General features: G+C 41.0%; 1 long non-coding RNA gene across 1 annotated transcript; it reads right to left on the bottom strand.

Annotated features, from left to right (window-relative positions):
- Positions 1-1,308: 1,308 nt before the first annotated feature.
- Positions 1,309-13,782, bottom strand: LOC117353876. The gene is made up of 3 exons (XR_004538054.1): positions 13,659-13,782; positions 3,938-4,061; positions 1,309-2,682 (listed from the first exon to the last, which is right to left on the bottom strand). It is a non-coding gene; the product is annotated as an uncharacterized LOC117353876 (long non-coding RNA).
- Positions 13,783-14,466: the final 684 nt, after the last annotated feature.

Raw genomic sequence — 14,466 nt, 5'->3', positions numbered from 1 at the left:
AAATCATCTGCATAACTGAATAGTTTTATTCCCAGTTGGGTCAATTGCGCACCCAGTGAGGACATGTAGACATTGAAAAGCAGTGGGGATAGCGGTGACCCTTGTGGCACACCGGATGAGTTGCTCCAGATATCGGAAAGATCGTAATTGAAACGTACCTGATAGGTGCGGGAGGTAAGGAAGCTGTGAAACCAGTTCAACACCTCATCCCTGATACCAATGGCGTCTAGGCATTGTAGCAATTTCCCATGGTCTACCAGATCAAAAGCAGAGCTCATATCGAATTGCATGATCAAGGCATTAAGGCCCTTGCTAAACAATAGGTGTAAATAGTCTAGGATGGCCGCGATTACTGTCTCCGTACTGAATAAAGGTCTAAAACCGGATTGAGTTTCATGTAGGAGAGAGAACTGATTAAGATATTCCATCAATTGTGTGTGAACCAATCCTTCCATGATTTTTACAATGAATGGGATTGATGCTATAGGTCTGTAGTTGGTTATTAGCGCTGTAGATTCTTTTCTGTTTTTTGGGATAGGGGTTATTATGTGACAACGTCATAAACAACATTGGGCTATTTTAATACATCTATAAATGAATCAGACATCTTACTCTAGTTCTTTATGATTAAACTGAAAACAGCCACTTTGAATGTTTCTTCAAAAAGTCTTCAGGAGTCCCTGAGGGTCCTATAATGGTGAATAAGTGGAGAATCTAATATGTGGTGAGCCGTGAGAAAGACACTGTGGTTCCTATTCATTTTGAATGCAAGCAGCGTCTTTCTCACGGCTCACCACATATTAGATTCTCCACTTATTCACCATTATAGGACCCCTGAAGAAGACTTTTTGTCGAAACGCGGACCATGTTGGGTCCTGCGCCCCTAGCAGACTAGGTCCTTTTAACGTTTTTATGTGGTTGATGTTAGTGTACTTTTGGAACTTTGACATTTACAAATAAAGTTCATTTAAGGAACATCACTCCACAGAGTTTCTTTTGCTGTCCTTTGGATTTTTTTTTCTCTGGATACTTTGGGGTCATTATCTGGTTTTCGTTTATAGACTACTGTACAGGAGAACATAAATGCACAGATTTTCACATGATCTGAGCTACATAGAAATTCAGCTTAAGAATGGTTTTAAAAACAGAACTTGTTCTTATCCCAGAGACTGTAATTTGAAATTCATCCATACTAGAATAAATGTACGGTTGAGTGGCAGCAGTATGTAAATATGGAGATCAATACAATATAAACTGAGTTTCCTTCTCAACATCAAGCGGGAGAGGATTGAGGGGTGTGGGGATGGGAGTGGGGGTTTTAAGAGTGGAATGTAGGATGGAGAATATTGATTGTTGTGTGGGTGGAGAATGGCAGTATGTAAGATTAGGGGGAATAGGATTGTAAAAGTTACAAATGTGACACTACATGGATCTTGTTTGCCTTGGTTACAGTTGGCAGGATTACTTCAATCCTTCAGAGACCACATCCCAAGAGAGGATTGATGTATGTTAATGGGGATTTCTGACACATTTTGGGATGTTATATGGATTACTAGCCATGCATTTACAGTTCTGTATACAATGGAGGATTTTCCTATTATTGTTTCCTTTGCAATGTTATGCTAATAATAAAAACACATTTAAGGGCCAGATTCTATAAATGGCAATCAAAATTGAATGCTGGAAAGATCATTAAGCATGTGCCCTTTATAGAATTGCACTTAGCACCAATTCCCATGCCCTAACTTTGGGTGCAAGACTTAATGCCTGAAACCTGGTGTAAATGTCAGTGGCAAGTTGCGGACTGTGATCATTATTCCGTAACTGTGTGTACAATGTTCTGGAATGCCTCTGACATTACTGTGCCCCTTTTTGAGTTGCATGCTATGGAATTTGGGTGCCAAGCATTATACCATACCCTACAGTTTCTTATAACTTGCAAAATTTCAACAAAGATTCAATGCTGTTTACAATAAGATTACTGAACAATAAACATGAACAGCGATTTACAGGCTTAACAAGAGCAGATATAATGGCATAAGTGATAATATGAGTTTGATTGACACAGGTATTGTGGTAAACTATTCCAAACTCTGGGGCCCTGGAATTCGAAGGTAGATTCACACAACTTTTTCTGGTGAACATACAAAGTGGGAGGGAAGGTCAACTTAAAACATTGTGTTGATCTGGAGTTGTGAAAGGAATTTGTAACATTGATACCGGAGACTAGTCCATTTGAATTCTTTCCATGTACTTCATGAACCAGTCAACCTATAAATAGGGCAACCAAATCAATGGTACAGAATATATAGGTGAGGGTAGACCAAATTGGTATTGTATCAAGAAGAAAAAAGTCACTCCTCTAAAACTTCCAACATTAGTTTCACATGAAAATGGAATGTTTTAAGTCAAATTTTTCCAAAACTAAATATGATCAGAGACTTGAAGGCAAAAACAAAGGGCAAGCCTCAAGAATATTGCCTCGCCACCATCGCACATATTTTGGATAGCATCAAAAAATCCTTATATATGCTATATAGGACAGTCAGCTGCTTTAATGAAAATCATATGCTTAAAGCGCTTATCTGCTATCAAAGGTTCTGATGGACGGAGCTTCTTTTGTTCCTGCATCAGGGAACCGAAAAGGAGTTTTTAGTCAGCTGAGTAAGATGGTGTAAGTCTCTGAAAGCATAAAATGAAAAAAGTTCAAATTTTACAAACACTCAGATCACTCTTAAACTTGCTCACATAACTAAGCACTAAAATAATTTGAAAAAACAGTTATAGGCTAAAAGGAAGGATATCTGTTAAGCTTTCAACAGCAATTCCATAATATGAATATTCTTCAGTAGCTAATGCCTGAACAACGCTGCGGCTGAACTTCAAATACCAGAGTGAAGTTCCAAAGTCTTGTCCTAATGTGATGACATTGGAACTGTCAAAGCACAAGCCAATTGAAAGGGAGATAACTCACAAAGGAAAAGTGATAAACCCAAACAAAATTTATGAAAAGAAAAATCTAAGAAAAAATCATTAAAAAACTGGAAGAAAACCCCCCCTGAGGGTCAAAAAACAGCTACAAAAATGCTCTCCACTCGATCTCATTATTTAAGCCACCAGATGTAAAGAGCCTAATTTTAATATCCAGTGTTGGTCTCTGATGTGTAAATGCTCCACTACATTCCCTCCTCCCAGGGCAAGGTGCGTATTTCCAATACTGAAAATTTCAGAGAGGACACCGAATATTGGCTGTCACACCAGTGTTAGACCAATGGTGCTTCTAATACTTGTGTTTTCAGTCTGCTCAGATGGTCAACAATACAAACTCGAATGCTTCTTGTGGTCTGTCCCACATACTTTATCACATGGGCACTGTATTATGTAGACGATGCCACTAGTGTGACAATTTGAGGTAATACTACATCTTTTTACTACCCGGAATAGTTGCAGATGGCTACATGATAGACGGTGGATGGCAGCAGCAAGTCACGTCTACCTATGCAGGTTGAATGTGAACAGATTCCAGACAGCAGGAACAAAATTCCTATGCCAGATGCTACTCAGTATTACCGTCACCTGTGCAATGACTCAATCTGGGTTGGATAAAAGTGGGGGCCACCATGGGAGTGGACTGCTGGGCACGATGGACCACTGGTCTGACCCAGCAGCGGCAATTCATATGTTCTTATGTTCTATCTCAACAGAATCAGAAAACCAAGTGCCAGTGTAATTGCTACAGGCACTCTGGAAATTGAGCACACTGCCTTCAGAGCAGAGCCTTGATTCACCACCTTGTGATGGCCTCCCCAGTAAACACAGGAAAAGTTTGAGGAGCCCAGATCTTCAGATACCCTAGAAACCTGGACACCAACCTCCCAGACAGAACTAGCCCTGTGACAGCTAAAACCTTCAGTCACCCCAACCACCAAAGTGGTACCTCTATATCAGGTAGAGCGCATGAAGATGGACATTGTGGACTGTTGTCCACTCCAGAGACTTCTCTCTTCTCTTTTGTGTTGTCAGTCTCTCATTTTAGCTCTTGCGACGATGCGAGAAGCCATCTACACAGCAGAGATGTAGAAAGAAAGCCAGATATAAGACAGCAAGTTGTGACTTTCATTGGAGACATGCCTGGCAACAGTCTCGGAGATGTCCCCAGAAGATTCTCCTGAGTCCCTGATTGAGTCGAGCAGAGCCATTGTGACCAGGCAGAACAGGAATTCCAGGAAAAGTGCTGCACATAGAGCAGTGGTCCAAAACTCACGGCCCGGGGGGGCCACATGCAGCCCGCCAGATACTATATTGAGGCCCTCTGTATATTTATCATAATCACAAAAGTAAAATAAAACAGTTTCTTGATCATATGTCTCTTTAGCTATAAATTACAATGTTATTATTAAGACTTTGCCAAAAGTAAAGATTTATAAACTATAAAGAGTTTTACCTCATGCAAAATTGTCATTTCTTTAGTAAGACATTAACTATTTTTTCTGAGGCCCTCCAAGTACCTACAAATCCAAAATGTGGCCCTGCAAAGGTTTTGAGTTTGAGACCACTGACATAGAGCCAGAACACACTTTGCTGATAACCAAAGAAATTCATTTGCACTGTAAACTAATCCTGTTAACTTCACAGGGTTGAGGAACAGTTAGAATTTTCAATAATTATTTATTGATTTTTAAAACTTCAATAGTGCAATACAACAAATGTAACATGCAAAAATACAATAAAAGCACATTCAACTTACACGTTTATAATCAACCATTTTCCTCCACCCTCCCACCCACCCAATGATTACTCAATAAAACACAATAACATAGCTTACCATCCAGTCACCCATCCCCAAATGTAAGTACCCTAGAACCAACCTAAGACAGAAATACCCCCCCCCCCCCCCACCCTGGTTATGTACCTAAACAAAAACTAATTCACATCAATAATCAATTACAAAGATGTAACAAGATGTCAATGGGCCCCATATCAAATTAAATATATTTCCATGTCCCAAATTATCAGCGTTCATCCTTTCAAGTCTATAACTGGAGCAAAGACTTGCCCACCAGAACGAAAAATTTAAATGATCAAAGTTTTTCCAGTTTCGAGTGATCATCTGGATGGCTATCCCAGTCATTATAAGGAAAAGACATCCTATATATTGATCTATAGGGGGCTTAACATGTAATATTGTACCACAAATGACTGCCTCATACGTTAGAGGAATTGATGATTCCAAAATGTTATTAATTCTACCCCATATTGACCTCCAAAAGATAAGTATCAAAGGACAATAGAACAGATGTCTAAATGACAGTGCCAGCATAGAAACATAGAATATGACGGCAGAAAAGGGCCACCGGCCCAACAAGTCTGCCTACTCTAAGGACCCTCCCCCCCTAAGCACTTCCTCAAAGTGAACCCACATGCTTATCCCATTTTTTCTTAAAATCGAGCACGTTGCTTGCCTCAATTACCTGAAGTGGAAGATCATTCCAACGATCACCCTTTTGGTGAAGAAATACTTCCTAGTATTGCTATAAAATCTCCCATCCCTGAGTTTCAACGGATGCCCTCTTGTTGCCGTAGGTCCAGTAAGGAAAAAGATATCTTCTTCTACCTCAATATGGCCATGAGCATCTATTAGATTTAGAATTATCTAACTTGTGCAACCTAACTTGTCCAAAAAAATCTAACCCATGTGTGTCTCATAGATGCTGACGCTGTACATTTCATCCTCCAAGTCCAAATTCGTGGCCATCCATATGTAGAAATATACTGCTTTATCTCAATGCTCCAAATGTCACAACCATTTTTGGTTTATTATTCAAGAACTCAGATATTAATTTATATCACCTAGCAGCCTAATGTCCTAACGAATCTATCTGAAAGGAAAGGATCTGCAGACTATAATAATTTTTTAGATTTTTGCCAATCAGGGAACTCCTTCTGAATGGCCTGCTTCAACTGTAACCACTTATAGTTTTGAGAGTTAGTTATACCAAATTTTGTGTTGCAGTTGTGAAAACTCAAGCATTTTTCCATTTGAGATATCATCAAGTGTTCGAATCCCTGCTTGCATCCATTGCTTCCAGAGGATCCCAGACTTACCAATTTGAATCTTGGAGTTTAACCATATGGACTGATATGTGGATTTCTCTACTGGAGTATCTGTTAATTTGTTAATAAATTTCAAGGTTTTCCAGGTGTCCATTAGAATACTATTACCCTTTATATAACTGGGTAATTTGATACTCAACACATGGAACAGTCGCAATGGGGACATCAATTGCCATTCTAAATATAACCAATCTGGGAGATTTTCCTTGAGCTCAGGGAGGATCCAATACATACCCTGACGCATGATATAGGCTTGATGATACCTATAAAAATTTACCCCACCTGCCACAATTGGTTTTTGTAATGATACTAAAGCAATTTGAGCAGTTTTACCCAGCCAAATAAATTTGGTAAGAATACTATTTAATTTCTTATAAAAGGACCCCTGAGAGAAAACTGGCAACATACCCATTTGGTAGCAAACCACAGGCAAAATCATCATCTTTACTGTTTGAACTCTCCCCCACCAAGACAGATATAAGGGGTTCCATTGCTCACACATTTCTGTGACCTTCAACAATAAGGATCTTTCATTTACTTTCATCGATTCTTCCAATGTTTTCTGAATCCATATGCCTAAATATTTTATACCCTCTTCTTTCCAAAGAAAAGGGAATGTGTCAATCCTTTTGGACAGTGAATGTTTAGCGGAAGAACCTCAGATTTACTCCAGTTTATTTTGTACCCCAGAAAATTTTCCAAATTTATCGATCAAGTCTAGTAAATGTGGAATTGTAGACTTAGAATTCCTCAAATGAAGCAAAATGTCATCTGCATATGCCTGACCTGCATAAGGAATACCCTGTATCTCCTCCGCTTGCTGAATCGCCAATAGCAAAGGTTCCAATACAATATCAAAAAGCAATGGAGATAATGGACATCCTTGTCTAACTCCCCTCTCCAGATGAAAGCATTCTGAAAAAGTATTATTAATATATAATCTTGTAAAAGGAACTATACAAGGTTTGAATCATCTGTATGAATCCAGATCCTATACCAAACCAATCCATTGCTTGATACATGAAGGCCAGATTTTCCATGGCTTTTGTTAAATTTAACATGTGAAAAGCCAGTCTGGTGAATGTCTATGAGCAACGAACCCCGTTTGGTGCATGCCTATGATGTAAGGGAGAGCCTTGGCCAAGCGCAAAGCCAATAACTTAGCCAACAATTTCCCGTCTACATTAATCAAAGAAAATAGGCCTGTAGTTCGAAACCAATATGGGATCTTTATTTGGTTTTGGCAAAACAATTGTTAAAGATTCTGCCATAGTACCCGAGATGCAACCTTTAGTTAGTTGAGCCTGATATAAATTTAATAGATGAGGTGCTAGGTTAATTTGAAATGATTTGTAAAACTCTACAGGAAACCATCCCCACTTGGAGCGGATCCAACTCTAAGGGACTTCAACGCTGTTTGTAATTCTTTCAATGATATAGGCATCTCCAGACTTCCTTTTATATGCTCAGGAATTTTTGGTCCCTTGATCAACTTTAAAAATTGTAACCCATCAAGTTCTTTATTTGAATAAAGCTCAGAAGAATATAAAGCTTTATAAAAGTTCAGAAATTGTTTTATAATGTTTCCAATTTGAGAATGAGTTTTACCTTTCTCATCTTTAATCACAACAATTTTTACTTTTCTTTTTTTGCTTTAAGACAGGGATCTCAAAGTCCCTCCTTGAGGGCCACAATCCAATCGGGTTTTCAGGATTTCCCCAATGAATATGCATTGAAAGCAGTGCATGCACATAGATCTCATGCATATTCATTGGGGAAATCCTGAAAATCCGACTGGATTGCAGCCCTCAAGGAGGGACTTTGAGACCCCCTGCTTTAAGATAATTAGCTAATAATCTCCCCACTTTATTTGAGTTTCCATAATATAGAGCCTGTCGAGAAAACATCTTTCTTGGCCAATTGTGAAGATATCTTATTATATTTATATTTTGCTTTTAAGAGGATCTGTAGTGTAACCAACAAGAATTAAAAGATTCTGAACAGAAACACTAGCTGCCTCACCCCAAACACAGCCTAAAGCCTCTTCAGCACAGTTATAATTCTGTCTATTTTTTGGAATACAAGTCTTCAGTCCAATATTTTAGGGGCTTATCTTAGTCACACTACCAAGAACCTTCTCTTCTGAACAGGCTCTCTCTCCATTCTTTCCCAGTGCTCCTCTCAGCCCTTAGCTATAGAAAAGTTATCTTAGTGAGCTCAGGGACGTCTCCTTTTTGTGCCACCTCTCTAAATGAATTCCAAACTGAAACAGATATACTGCTCTCTCCCTGAGTCCCAACCCTCAGGCAGGACCAGTTCTGGTGAGTTAGCACCACCTCCTGGAAGATAGTCTAACTGACAGTTCAATGAACTAGCACCCTCTGCTGCCCATCAATATAATAGGTAGAATCCTTGACTCACATACTCCCCTCTCAGCTCACACCATCCAGGGAGTTTTGCAACGTCCTATAGGTTGGGACTCCTTCCCATCTGTGGTTAGTTTACTGGCATCTGGAATCCTAGGCGTAGGGTAGAATTGAACCATAAAAACCCCAGTTGTGAAGCCACTCTGGAGAACTCTACTGTAGTATTCTTTACCCTCTTTCCATCGCCAGGCAAGCATGCTTGCAGTAACTTCTAAAATCCTGTAGAGGTTGCCAAGCCCCCTTTCTGCAGGTCATTCCGGCTTGCCTCCTTTATTCCATTAGGGCATTGTGAAGCCACTTCTCTGGATCTTGGGGTGATTCATCTTCCATTTGATGGATTTGTATCTTTCTTAGCTGCTCCTGAATGTCTTGTAGCTCCACATTTAATTTTTCCACTTTCTTTTGACCCTCCTGCCCTGCAGCAGTCACAGTAGCAAGCTGAGCCTAAGTCTTCCCCCCAGCTTCTTGGATAATACCGCATTCCTTTCTCTGAGGTTGTCAAGTTCCTTCACTACTCTGTTCTTAGATACTTCCATCTCAGACATCTGTGTTTGAACTGTTTTATTGGCTTCAGCCTACTTCAGAACTTTGTGTACTTCCTTAACATAAGAAGTTGCCCCCGCTGAGTCAGACCAGAGATCCATCTTGCTCAGCGGTCCGCTCCCGCGTCGGCCCATCAGGCCTAGTGCCTGAACAGTGGTCCCTGATTAATTTTATAACTTACCTCTAATCCCATCCCTATAATCTACCTCTACTCTTATCTGTACCCCTCAATCCCTTTGTCCTCCAAGTACCTATCCAAGGCTTCTTTGAACCCCTGTAGCGTGCTCCTGTTTATCACATCCTCCGGTAGCGCGTTCCATGTATCCACCACCCTCTGTGTGAAAAATAACTTCCTGGCGTTTGTTCTAAACCTCTCCCCTTTCAATTTCTCTGAGTGCCCCCTTGTACTTGTTGATCCCCATAATTTGAAAAATCTGTCCCTGTCTATTTTTACAACTCTGTTCCTAGCTTCAGAGTTCTTAACTGCACTCTTTATATGAGCATTCAGCTTGTTCTGAAACCCCTCTTCCATACTTGATTGTTCTTTTGCCTCCCTTAAGTTATTAAGCAGGTCCTCGGCTTTCTTTTGGAGACTTTCATTCAATGACTTCACTGTTTATTTGCTCTTCCAGCGCCTTTGCTTTGGCTGCCATTGCCTTACAGTTCTGCACTGCTTCATTTAGCTGCTCCTGCAGCTTGGTATGTTGCCAGACTGGCACTGTTGCTGTCGACTCCTGCTGCAACTGTTCCAATTTGGTATCTGCAGCCTCTGCTTTGGCTTGATAGTCCTCCTTCTAGACTTGGTCCCTCAATTTCAGGGACACTTGTTGCTGCTGTCAGCTCTTTCTCCAGGTCTGTCAGCTGCTTTGTTTTCTTGGCTACCTCCTCGGTCAGCCTTTTCTCCATCTCCTTGCAGTGGTAAATTGGGACACACTTTTCCAACTTCCCTTGCAATTCCTGCACAATACAGATTATTTCTTCTCTTGTTCCCAGTTGGCTTTCTCTTCCACCAGTATGCAATGTTCTCCCATAAACTGAGTTTAACAGCACAGTTTTTCTACCAGCAGTTCTAGCTGCCTGCACTGTTCATGTGACTGGCTAACTTCAATCAAAGCATTCTCCTCTTGCTCCTCTGAAACCTGGGTGAGCTCTCTTACCTTTTCTCCTTCCACAATTAGCTCTGCCACCAGCATCTGCAAGGTTGCATTTGAGGACTCCCCATAGGCTACCTGCCCCTGTAGCTAGGTAACCTCTACCTTTCTGCTTCAGGCAGCATCTTAAGTTTGCAAGCTCTTGTGTTTTGGCTTTCAATTGAGCTTGTAGCCAAACATTCTGACTCTGGCTGCTTATCTCAGTAGATGATGGTGATTTCCCAGGAGCTGAGATCCTCCAGTCGTGCTTGTATTTCTGTTAATTGCCCTCTCCTTGGACTGGGTGCTCTGCTCCCTTATCACCTTAGACTTTTGGTCCAGGGTCATCCGGAGTGACATTTCTCTGCCTCTATACTCTGCAATGTATTCTCACTTTCTCTTTCTGATTTTTCAACTGGTCCATCATTATCAGTTGCTCTTGGAGGACTTTCTTCTTCCTCTTTAACTGGAGCATACAGTCAGCGGCTGACCTCTGGTGTTTTATTAAATCATCAATAAAGCGATTAGCTGCCTCCAGCTCACTAGTCAGATACCAAGGTGGGCTTTGAACTTCCACCTTGTAATCCTCCTGGGATTCTGTCTCCTCTTCTGGTTGACATCATGGCAGATATCCCATCCCATTCCATCCTTCAGTGGGTTCCAAATTGCAGGGTTTGACCATGCTCCATTTCTTAGGCTGTGTCTGAGGCAGGGTTTGGATTCCTATCTGGTACCCTTTACTGGTCTTTTCCTTTTGCGAGCTTTTGGGCTTCCATTTCACAGCACTCCAGGATTCACAACCTACTTTTCTCTGCTGATTAGCTCCTTGGCTGCCTCTGGACTGTCTACTTACTAGCTCCAGGGCACATAACTCCCTCGGCCCTTGCCCCTACTGCCAGGGTCCTTCATTTTCTTTGACCTTTCTTTTCTTTCTTGAGGTAACTATCTGTCTTCCTCTTCAGCCAGTTCCCCTTCAGGGTAGTATGCAGATACAGCTACTGGCTTGAGCTGAGGGCTTCCCACTCTTTGTTTCCAGATTCCCATCCTGGGGTTTCTATTCCACGTATCAGCAAAGTTGGAAAGAAGAGGAAACGAGAGCCAGCGTGGTTAAAAGGTGAAGTGAAAGAGGCTATCGGAGCCAAAAAAACATCCTTTATAAATGGAAAAAGGATCCGAATAAAGAAAATAAGAAGAAACACAAGCATTGGCAAGTTAGATGCAAAACATTGATAAAGACAGCTAAGAAAGAATATGAAGAGAAACTTAAAAAAGAGGCAAATATTCATAGCAATTTTTTTTAGGTACATCAGAAGCAGAAAACCTGTGAGGGAATCTGTGGGACCTGTAGACAATACAATGAAACCTTCCGCCCAATGTGTGGTGGCGGCCAAAAAAGCAAACAGGATGCTGGGAATTATTAAAAAAGGGATGGTTAACAATACTAAGAATGTCATAATGCCCCTGTATCGCTCCATGGTGTGACCTCATTTGGAGTATTGTATTCAATTCTGGTCTTCTTATCTCAAGAAAGATAAAGTGGCGTTAGAAAAAGTTCAAAGAAGAGCGACTAAGATGGTTAAGGGGATGGAACTCCTATTGTTTGAGGAAAGAATAAAACGGTTAGAGCTTTCAGCTTGGAAAAGAGACGGCTGAGGGGAGCTATGATTGAAGTCTACAAAATCCTGAGTGGAGTAGAACGGGTGCAAGTGGATCGATTTTTCGCTCTGTCAAAAATTACAAAGACTAGGGGACACTCGATGAAGTTATAGGGAAATACTTTTAAAACCAATAAGAGGAAAGTTTTTTTCACTCAGAGAATAGTTAAGCTCTGGAATGTGTTGCCAGAGGATGTGGTAAGAGCGAATAGCGTAGTTGGTTTTAAGAAAGGTTTGGACAAGTTCCTGGAGGAAAAGTCCATAGTCTGTTATTGAGAAAGACATGGGGGAAGCCACTGCTTGCCCTGTATCAGTAGCGTGGAATATTGCTACACCTTGGGTTGTAGCCAGGTACTAGTGACTAGTGGATTGGCCACTGTGAGAACGGGCTACTGGGCTTGATGGACCATTGGTCTGACCCAGTAAGGCTATTCTTATGATCTTAGGCAAACAAAGCTTTGTTGAACATAGTATGGCTTTTGTATAGAAAAGGAGTTCAGGTAAAGTCACATGGGCTGATGCAAATGATAACCCGCAATTGGAAAAATTGTGACCACTTCAACTTTTCTTTTTGGTGGGCCAGTTTATGTTTAGGTTACAAATATGAAAATATGCATGCTGATATGTTGGGGCATAGCAATTTTTTAAATTTGGTTTGGGGGCCTTTTTGCATCCTTTGTTATTTCAACATAGTTGTCTTTGTTGTTTAAATTTTCTGTTTCTTTTTATACACGTCCAGGCCAGGGTGGTGGTGTGTGTGTGTATGTGGGGGGGGGGGGGGGGGATATCTTGTTGGTTTATTCTTGGATTAAATGTATTGGATGGGATGGGAGGGGAGGGATATTTTTCTTCTGCATTATTGTTGATTGAATTTAAGTGCTTATTTTGTTGATTAATGTCTGTATAATTCCTGGCACTTTGTATTACTTTTGAAAATTAATAAAGATTAAAAAAAAGAAAAAAGAAAGCAGCATTGTAGAGCTGCTGACTGCATGGCTTCTACCACAAGCTTTTTGCAATCTGCAGCTCCTGAAAGGTGTCATTTTAATGTAAGAGGTAAGAGATAAGAAATAATGGCGTTTGGCTGCCATTGCATTACTGCACACAGACAATATTATTGAATCTTGGATGGTGTGACCGGGTGCGGCAAAGCTGGGCTCAGCAAGTGACCTAACCCAAGCGGTTTGCGAGGTTGTTTTGGTTGCTTGGTAAGGCTCAAAATAAAAAAAAGTTCAAAACTTTGGGTGCAATTTTCTTGGGTACTGTTTATTGTTTCACCAGCATAAATAAGGGTCAAATAAATTCTCAGGTTTGTATCACCTTGTGCTTAAGTCCAGCATTCACAAACCAAACACAACAATTGCAGTTTAAGCCAAAAATATGCCAAAACATAAAAGCCTTATTTCAACAAAATGAAAGTTTTTTTTCTTCTGCCAGGCAGAACTCCATTGGGGTTAGGCTCAATGTCTCAAGGGTGGGATTCTCTCCAATAATTTTCCCTCAATGGATCAGCTTGGAAAGATCCCCTTCCCAGATCCCAACAAAATGGCTGCCTGTGGCTTGTATTTAAAGTTCAAAACAAAACTTCAATATTTCCAATAAACTTGAGCAGACTTTACTTTTCCCTCCAGGTCCCTTATTAGCAATGGCTCTCAGCCTATGTCCATACTGTCAGAGCTAGGCAAATCAGAACATTTTATTTCCATATCATAGGTAATGTCATTATCCACCATTTCACTATCCTGCACAAACCCAGAATCAACCGTATCATTAGCCTCTTCATCACAAACCTCTGCCTGAGTTTGTTGCCATGAGGTGGACCATTGCTTTCTGGTTCTCTGTGGCTGGAGTCTGCTGCTTTCTTTTTGCTGTGTGGCTCTGGCTTGCTGAGTTTGGATCAGGTGTGCACTCTGAGGCTGGCCCTGGAACTGTCTCTGTGTGAAAGCTAAACCCTTTTCTTTCATTGCAGGGAGCCAATTAGTCCTCCCTGCAGGTGTGTTAGGGTAGCCTGCCCTCAGAGAACTTCTCACCTGGCCTAAACCAGTTTGGATATGGCCAGTATTCCATTCTTGCTCTTTCTGTACAGTGAGAGGTTAGAGAAACTGGGCCTCTTCTCCCTTGAAAAGAGGAGACTGATCGAAACATTCAAGACACTGAAGGGAATAGATTTAGTAGATAGAGACAGGTTGTTCACCCTCTCCAAGATAGAGAGAACAAGAGGCACTCTCTAAAGTTAAAAGGGGATAGATTCCGTACAAATGTAAGGAAGTTCTTCTTCACCCAGAGAGTGATAGAAAATTGGAACACTCTTCCGGAGTCTGTTATAGGGGAAAACACCCTCCAGGGTTTCAAGACAAAGTTAGACAAGTTCCTGCTGAACCAGAATGTACACAGGTAAGGCTAGTCTCAGTTAGGCCAATGGTCTTTGACCTAAGGACCGCCGCGGGAGCAGACTGCTGGGCACGATGGGCCACTGGTCTGACCCAGCAGTGGCAATTCTTTTGTTCTTATGTTCCTTTCTCTGGCCCTATGACTGCTGGGAGATGTAGTCTTTCTGTCTGTTTTCCCACAACTGGCTTAGATAAAGCTAAACCAGAT

Source organism: Geotrypetes seraphini, chromosome 2, assembly GCF_902459505.1.
Source record: "Geotrypetes seraphini chromosome 2, aGeoSer1.1, whole genome shotgun sequence".
NCBI classification, from domain to species: Eukaryota; Metazoa; Chordata; class Amphibia; order Gymnophiona; family Dermophiidae; genus Geotrypetes; species Geotrypetes seraphini.
This window is presented reverse-complemented; position numbering and strand designations above follow the sequence as displayed.